We start from the raw sequence: 8020 nt of genomic DNA, 5'->3' as shown, positions 1-8020 counted from the left end.
TTTTAATATTTTATTTATTATTTTTATTTTACGTGTCCAGGTGTATTGCCTGCATGTGTTTAAGTGCACCCATGTCGTGCAAAGCCCATGGAGGCCAGAAGAATATGTCAGACCTCCTGGAACTGGAGTTACAGATGGTTGTTAGCTACATCTGGGTGCTGGGAATTGAACCCGGGTCCTCTGCAAGAGCAGTCAGTGCTCTTAACCACTGAGCCATCTCTTTAGCCCTGTTTGTCTATTTTGAAACAGGCCTTACTAGCCCTGGCTGGCCTGGAACTTGCTATGTAGATCAGGCTGACCTCAAACTCACAGAGATTGCCTACTTATGCCTCTTAAGTGCTAGGATTGTAGGTGTGCACCATAATACCTAGCTTGATAGCTGTTTTAAAATGTAAGTTTAAAATGGGTGACCCTCTGGGGAAAGATAAGGACCTGTTTCTGCAAGTCAGAGGATCATTTTCCTCTGATGAGCCCCTGGGCCATCTCCCTGTGGAGCAAGGATCTGCAGAGAACAGCCGTTGAGGAACTGGAATGAGGAGGTCCGACCTCGTAAGGATTCAAGGACTCAGGGATTACTCTGAAGCCCATGCCATGGAAGAGCCGTGAAGCAGCTCACCTGAACTCCTGAGCCCCGTGTCCTCCTCTGCTTCAGCTTTTCCGTCTCCATTCTCCCCAAACTACCTACACAGTTGTGCCCTTTCCTAACATCTGACTTTGCTACTACTTCACTGAGTCTGCATGGGATGTTCTGCATCTCTGAGGTAAAGCGTGTGACTTGACCTTCAGAACAGCACTTCCTAACTGAACTGCAGTGCCACTGAATCAGTTCCAACAGACTGACTCCTTTAGTTAGGCCTCATAATTCATATCCCTTGTCTTAGTTTGTTTTTTCACTGCTGTGACAAAACACTCTGACCAGTACCAACTTGGGGAGGAAAGGGTTTATTTGTCTTACATCTCCCAGGTCGCACGCAGTTCATCAGGGAGCCCAAGGCAGGAACTCAGGGCAGGAACCTGGAGGCAGGAGCTGGAGCACAGGCCATGGAGGAATGCTGCTTACAGGTTTGCTCCCTTGGCTCCTGCTCAGCCTGCTTTCTTATGCAACACAGGCCCACCTGCCCAGGGGTGGCACCACCCACAGGGGGCTGGGCCCTCCCACATTACTCATCAAGAAGATGCCCTTCAGACATGGCCACAGGCCAGTCCAATAGAGGCAATTCCCCGATTGAGGCTCCCTCAACCCAGGTGTGTCAACTTGACACTAAAGCTATCCAGCACACCCCTCAATGTGGTACACAAGGCCAATCACTGCACAGATCCTTGCCTCATCCCCCTGGGACACAGTCCCGTTCCCTCCAGTAAGATTCCTCTATTCCCACCCCTCTGCCTTAGTACATGCTGTTCTCTCTCCCCACATTCAGCCACCTAGCAAATTCCCACTTGATCTTTAATACCCAAATGCAAGAGGCTCCTGTGGATCATTCTAGGACCCCCTTGATCCCTGTTCTCCAGGCCCGACTTCACTGTCTCTTCAAGGACTTTCCATTTTCTGAGAAGGGATTCCCATTGTCCCATCAATCACAGTGCATCACTCCTGTATGCTTGATTCATCTACTAGACTATGGTTTTCTTGAGGATAAAAGGTCTGTGACATATCATAGAAACACAATTAATGTGTGTGGAGTAAAGTTGAGTAAGTTCCAACCCCAAATAAGCTGAGGTGACTGCCTCTCTGAGAATAGCTGACCACTGACCCTGCTGAATACAGATGTCCCTCCTTCATCTCACGGACTCCAGCATTTGGAGATCAGGACTCACCACTCTGTCAATGCATGGGGCAGGAGAATGGCTTCCCAGTGGCCGAATGCCCTTTGCTTTAGCAGCAACCTTGCATCATTTGATTGGTCAGGATTATGTGTGGGCAGTGTGCCTGTGCAGCACTTAACAGTAACAGCTCTGCCCAGGGCAGTATTTCCTAAGCTTTTATGGAGAATCCTTTAATCCTCTTCTGGAAAATGTAAATAGAGACAGTATTTTTTTTTTTTTTTTTTTTTTTTTTTGAAGCAGGGTCTCCATGTAGCCCCAACTGTCCTGGAACTCACTATATAGACCAGGCTGGCCTTGAACTCACAGAGATCTGCCTGCCTCTGCCTCCCTAGTGCTGGGACTACAGGCATGTGCCACCATGCCCAGCTAGATACAGTATTTTTAAAAGGAATGTGATTAAATAAGTTCCGGAAAGTATGAAAAGTATACACTGTCTTAGAAAGACACCGTGTGTATTAGCATAGACACGTGGTGGGAAAACTGAGTGTGAAGCCCAGCCCAGCACAGTTTAGGACAGGACACACTGGCTGAGGAACAAACAAAAAATCTGAAGTCTGAAGATAAGAGCAGAGTTCTCATGTCCTCTCCATCAGAGTGCAAATGTACGGTCTTCGTTCAGACACTTCCCTTTTGGGAGCTTTAGAGTCCTCATTTGTGAATTGAAAGAACTGAATATTTGGGGCTGGAGAGATGGCTCAGAGCTTAAGAGCACTTCCTGCTCTTGCAGAGGACCTGGGTTCAATTCCCAGCACCCACATGGTAGCTAACAACCATCTGTAGCTCCAGTTCTAGGGGATCTGACACCCTCTTCTGATCTTGGTGGGCATTGTACAACACAGGTGCACAGACATACATACAGGCAATACACTCATGCACATAAAATAAAAATAATAGATAAATTTTTTTTGAAAAAAAGAACTGAAAATTCTCATCTGTTGACTGGGCGCATAACTGATTGTAGAGCGTCTGTCTCACATGTGTGAGGCCCTGTGTTCTATTCTCAGGACTGTAAAAACAAAATAAATCTAAATGTCACGGCTGGATTACATATTTCTGATGGTTTGTCTAATCCTTATCTCTGTCCAACTAGAGCAGGTACACAGCTCTGGCTTGATCATACTAGGGCTTTTAGCTTTTAGGCTCCCACAATGAGTGCTTAACATGGTCTCAACTCTCCTCTGCCCATCCAGGCAATGGTAGGGTCAGAAGGAGAATTGTCAGGCAGTTTTGAGCCGTGTATGTGTCAACTCCACAACCTCAAACCTCCTGAAACCCACCTTTCAGTTTTCTTCTCCTCTTGTGAAAGAGCTGACCCTTGTAAAAATCATTACCAAAGGCCAGGTATGGTAAAAGCACTAGCCTTTAGTCCCAGCAGTTGAGAGGCAGAAGAAGACAGATCTCTGTGAATCTGAGACCAATCTGGTCCACATAGTGAGTTCCAGGCCAACCAGGGCTACATAGGGAGACCTTATCTCAACAACAAAAATCATTGCCTAAAGGGTCCAAAGAAATGATTGTAAAGTAAAACTCTGGGTTAAAGAAGCTGGTGCATACGAGAAAGTTGATGGTGATTAAACCAGGACCATGAAAAACACCTGTGGAGAGAAGAGTAAGACCTGTAGGTCGCCTGGTCTTGAAAGGAGATGCCACAAGGTCTATTCACTTTAAAGTACCTCTGTGGAAAAGATAATACATCTGGTGCCAGCAAGATGGCTCCGTGGGTAAAGGCACTTGCTGCCATGCCTGATGACTGGAGCTCAATGACCAGAACACACATGGTAGGAGAGAACTGACTCCTGAAATTTTTTTAAAAATCATATTAGCCGGGCATGGTGGCACATGCCTTTAATCCCAGCACTCAGGAGGCAGAGGCAGGCGGATCTCTGTGAGTTCAAAACCAGCGTGGTGTACATAGTGAGCTCCAGGTCAGCTGTAGCTACAGGGAGACCCTGCCTCAAAAAGACAACAAAAATTTATTATTTTTATATTATGTGTATGAGTGTGTTGCCTGCATGTATGTAAGTGCACCTGTGTGCACTTCGGAGGTGAGAAGGCCTCAGATCCCTTGGAACTGGAGTTACAGATGGTTGTTAGCTGCCATGTGGGTGCTGGGAACAAAACCTGGGTCCTTTGCAAGACCAGCCAGTGCTCTTGACCACTGAGTCATCCTCCAGCCCCAATAATATAACTTTTTTAGAAGAAACAAAGTGCATCTGGCCCAAGTCAGATTTTAGAATCTGGAATTCACATGGCAGGCCATCTGATTGACATTCCTCACTAACAGAGGTCCCATTTGCAGAGCGAAAGGATCATACTGCTCCAAAGGGCAGCTCTTAAATGGCCACTGCTTAAGACCCATGCGCAAGCAGGCAATTGGTGGTGTCATCCAAATGCCACCTCAGCGAAGCCAGAATACTGCTAAGAGCTACCTGTATTCAGAAGTTTTGCCCTCTACTTCCCTGTCCTGACACATTGCAGAGCATTCTATGTTCCAAGTCTTGTTCTTGCTCTTGGATTCATGACACTACCAAATTACATGCCGACGTGTACACAGCGATTTGTACAAGCCTTGGTTGAAAAGTATTTCGGGTAAAATCCAAATCCTGTCAGACTTACCCGTGGGAAGTGTTTTAAACCAGGGGTTTGGGTTTTTTTTCCCTTTTTTTTTTTTTTTTTTTTTTTTGCTTTGCTTTTTTACTTTCTGAGTCACAGTTTCATGTAGCAATGGCTGGCCTCAAACTTGTTATGCAGCAGAGGATGACCTTCAACTCTTGATCCTCCTGTCTCCACTTCCCATATGCTAGGGTTATATATGTAAGCCACCATGCCCAGCTAGGGGTGCTGCCTTAACTGAGGAATTATCACTTACCTAACTTTCTCAGGCCATCAATTTAGTGCACGGAATGGTACTATTTAAGTTGCTGTTTCTCTTTTGGGGGTTTATTGTGGGTGGGTTTTTTTTTAATATATAATTGACACTAAGCTAAATGTATGACATCCATTCAGAAAATACAGAGAATACTTACATCCATCCTGCTATCAGGTGGGCTGCTGCTAGAGTAAGGACTAAGGTTGGGAGAGCAAGAAAGTGATTAAAGAGGATATTCGCTTTCTTGAAAATATTTTGTTGTTGGTTTTTTTAAAAAAATATTTTATTTATTATTTTTATGTTATGTGTATGAGTATATTGCTTGCATGTATATGAGTGCACCTGTGTCGTGCAGTGCTGTGGAGGTCAGAAGAGGGCGTCAGATTCCCCTAGAACTGGAGTTAAGGATGGTTCATAGTTGCCATGTGGGTGCTGGGAATCGAACCCGGGTCCTCTGCAAGAGCAGTCAGTGCTCTTAACCACTGTGCCATCTTTCCAGCCCCGAAAATATTTTGTTTTTTAAAGATTTATTTTATATGTATCTGTGTGTGCCTGAGAATGTGCACCATGTGTGTGCAGGCAGTTGTGAACTGCCCTGGAAGTTCTGGGAACCAAACCAGGGTCCTCTGGAAGAGAAGAAAGTACTCTAACTGCTGAGCCATCTCTCTGGCCCCCGGTAGTTTTATTTATTTATTTTTACATTTATTTATTTATTATGCATGTCTGTCTTTCTCTCTGCTATAACATGCATGTAGAGGTCAGAGGACAACTTTCAGGAGTTGATTCTCTCCTTCTACCATGTGGGTTCTGGGGATGGAATTCAGGTAGTCAGGGTTGATAGTAAGCACATTTCCCCACTAAGCCATCTTGCTGGTCTGAGGGTTTGGGTATTTTGGTTTTTTGTTTGTTTGTTTTTTGTTTTGTTTTTGTTTTATTTTGTTTTGTTTTGTCTTTTTCGACAGGGTCTCCCTGTAGCTCCAGCTGGCCTGGAACTCACTATGTAGACCAGGCTGGCCTCGAACTCACAAGAGATCTGTCTGCCTCTGCTTCCCAAGTGCTGGGATTAAAGGCATGGGCCACCACGCCCGGATGAGGTATTTATTTTTAACAAGGGAAATTTATTCGTGCAACATTGAAAAAGCTCTAGCTAAAAGAGAACTTGCTCACTCAAGGGGAGGAAGACATGAAAATAAACAGTGATAAGGGCACACTCTGCACCTCATGATCAAATTGTGCGCTGTTTAGAAGCCACTGGAGGGGAATGATTAAATTACTCCTGCATCTTAATCTTATCCCTGTTCTGTGCTTGGGGAAAGTCAGATGGCTGAAGCTTTGTTTATTCTGCACTGAAGACAGCTGGATAAGGCTGGAATAGTTTGGCCTGTCTTGCCAGATCCTGCCCTGCCATAGGAAAGGGCAGCTCTTAGGATACTTAGAGCTTAGAGGGACAGACATAGGACACAGGCATCTCAGAGGAGGCATCTGCCATCATAGGGCTCTTCCTAAGGGTGAGAGGGGACCTCGGATGCCTTCATGTTGGCTGGACAGGGGACTCAGGAGTAGCAGTGCCTCTCCCTCTTTTTCACCCTTTCTGAGATAGACTGAACCTGAACATGAATTATTTCTACATAAGGGACCAAGAAATATCTAGGAGGGATGAAAGGGTCTCCTTGTAGCCCCAGCTGGCCTGGAACTTACTATGTAGACTAGGCTGACTTTGAACTCACAGAGATCCACCTGCCTCTGCCTCCTGAGTGCTGGGATTAAAGGTGTGCGCCACTACATCCAGCCACGAAGCCTACTCTTAAATTGCCCCTTGCCCAAAGCCCTCTCCTTATAACTGCCCATTCACTTCTGACCACTTCAGAAGGTGGCCTGTGAGATAGCTCAGCAGGTAAAGGCACTTTCTGCCAAGCCTGAGTTGGATTCCTGGGGCTCACATAGTAGAAGGAGAGAACTGATTCCTACAAGTTGTGCTCTGCCCTCCACACACACATGCAGTGCTACAGGTGTTCCCCCCTCCCCTGCCACACAAATACATAAAAGGTAAATTAAAAAAAATATTTATTATTTTATGTGTATGCATTGCCTGCATGTGTGTGAGTGCACCTGTGTCGTGCGGAGGTCAGAAGAGGGCTTCGGATTCCCCTGGAACTGGAGTTAAGGACGGTTCGTAGATGCCATGTGGATGCTGGGAATCGAACCTGGGTCCTCTGCAAGAGCAGTCAGTGCTCTTAACAGCTGAGCCGTCTCTCTAGCCCCAAAAGGTAAATTTTTTTAAAGAGAGGGTGGTTATGGATGGCTCTGGATCCCTGGGCGCTCATTGGCTGAATGTTCAGATCATTTCTCTAACATAGACTAGAATGAGTTTTAAATCCTACTGGGAAAACCCTACAACTTTTTTCCCAAGAAACAGTGTCCTCAATTGAAAGTGCCTGATGTGGTTAAAAAGCAAACAAAACAAAATCTAAAATCCAAAACTGAAAAAGCAACACCCCCCCCCCCGAACTTCAAGCTCTTAGAATTGGAGACTAAACCTGACATATTTCACTTGAAACACATTGGTCAGGTTACTTGAGCTCTCTGACCTTTAGCTCTTCATCTGACAAAAGGGGAAAGCAGCCCCTGCCTCACTGCATAACCCTCAGGAACAAGAGGAAGCCAGGTGTGTGGTCAGAGAAGGCACTTAGAATGTATCCGCCATATGGCAACTTGGGTCTTTCCTGTGGAGTAGGTGGTTATGTATACATTTGATAGCTTTGCTGCGTTGACCTAAAGGGGAAAACAAAAACTCACAAATCAGAGGTGCTGAGGAGACCTCTCAAGAGGTAAAGTACATGCTCTTCAAGCATAAGTTCGGATCTGATCTGTAGCACCCACATAAAAACCAGTGTTAGTGTGCAAGTTCCAGGCAAGCCCTGGCCGCACAAGACACTCCGTTTCAAAACAAAACAAAACAACAGCAACAGCAACAAAACCCTAAATCAACCACCAAAACCCACAAAGGTTTTCAGGCTTCTACTCAGCCAAAAGAGCTGAGGGCACACCACAGTACTCACATTAAATGGTTTCTCTCTAGAGCTCAGTCTGTAGCCTGTGATTCCTGAAGATCTTTGTTTTTAAACTGGCCCAAGTTCTTCAGCTGTCAAAACAGAATTCAGCTACAGTTGGCAGAAGGGAAAATGGAGGGTCTTTATAAATATATGTATAGGGCTTGCTCACGGAACCCAAAGATAGACACACAACAGATACCCGCAAAGCACAGAGCAGAACGAGGGAGCTACTGGGATCTCGCCCTACCTGCCCCAGACTCCCCTTCCTCCC

Source organism: Nannospalax galili, unplaced genomic scaffold (assembly GCF_000622305.1).
Source record: "Nannospalax galili isolate Female #2095 unplaced genomic scaffold, S.galili_v1.0 scaffold598, whole genome shotgun sequence".
In the NCBI taxonomy this organism is placed as follows: domain Eukaryota; kingdom Metazoa; phylum Chordata; class Mammalia; order Rodentia; family Spalacidae; genus Nannospalax; species Nannospalax galili.
Note: the sequence above shows the minus strand (reverse complement) of the source record.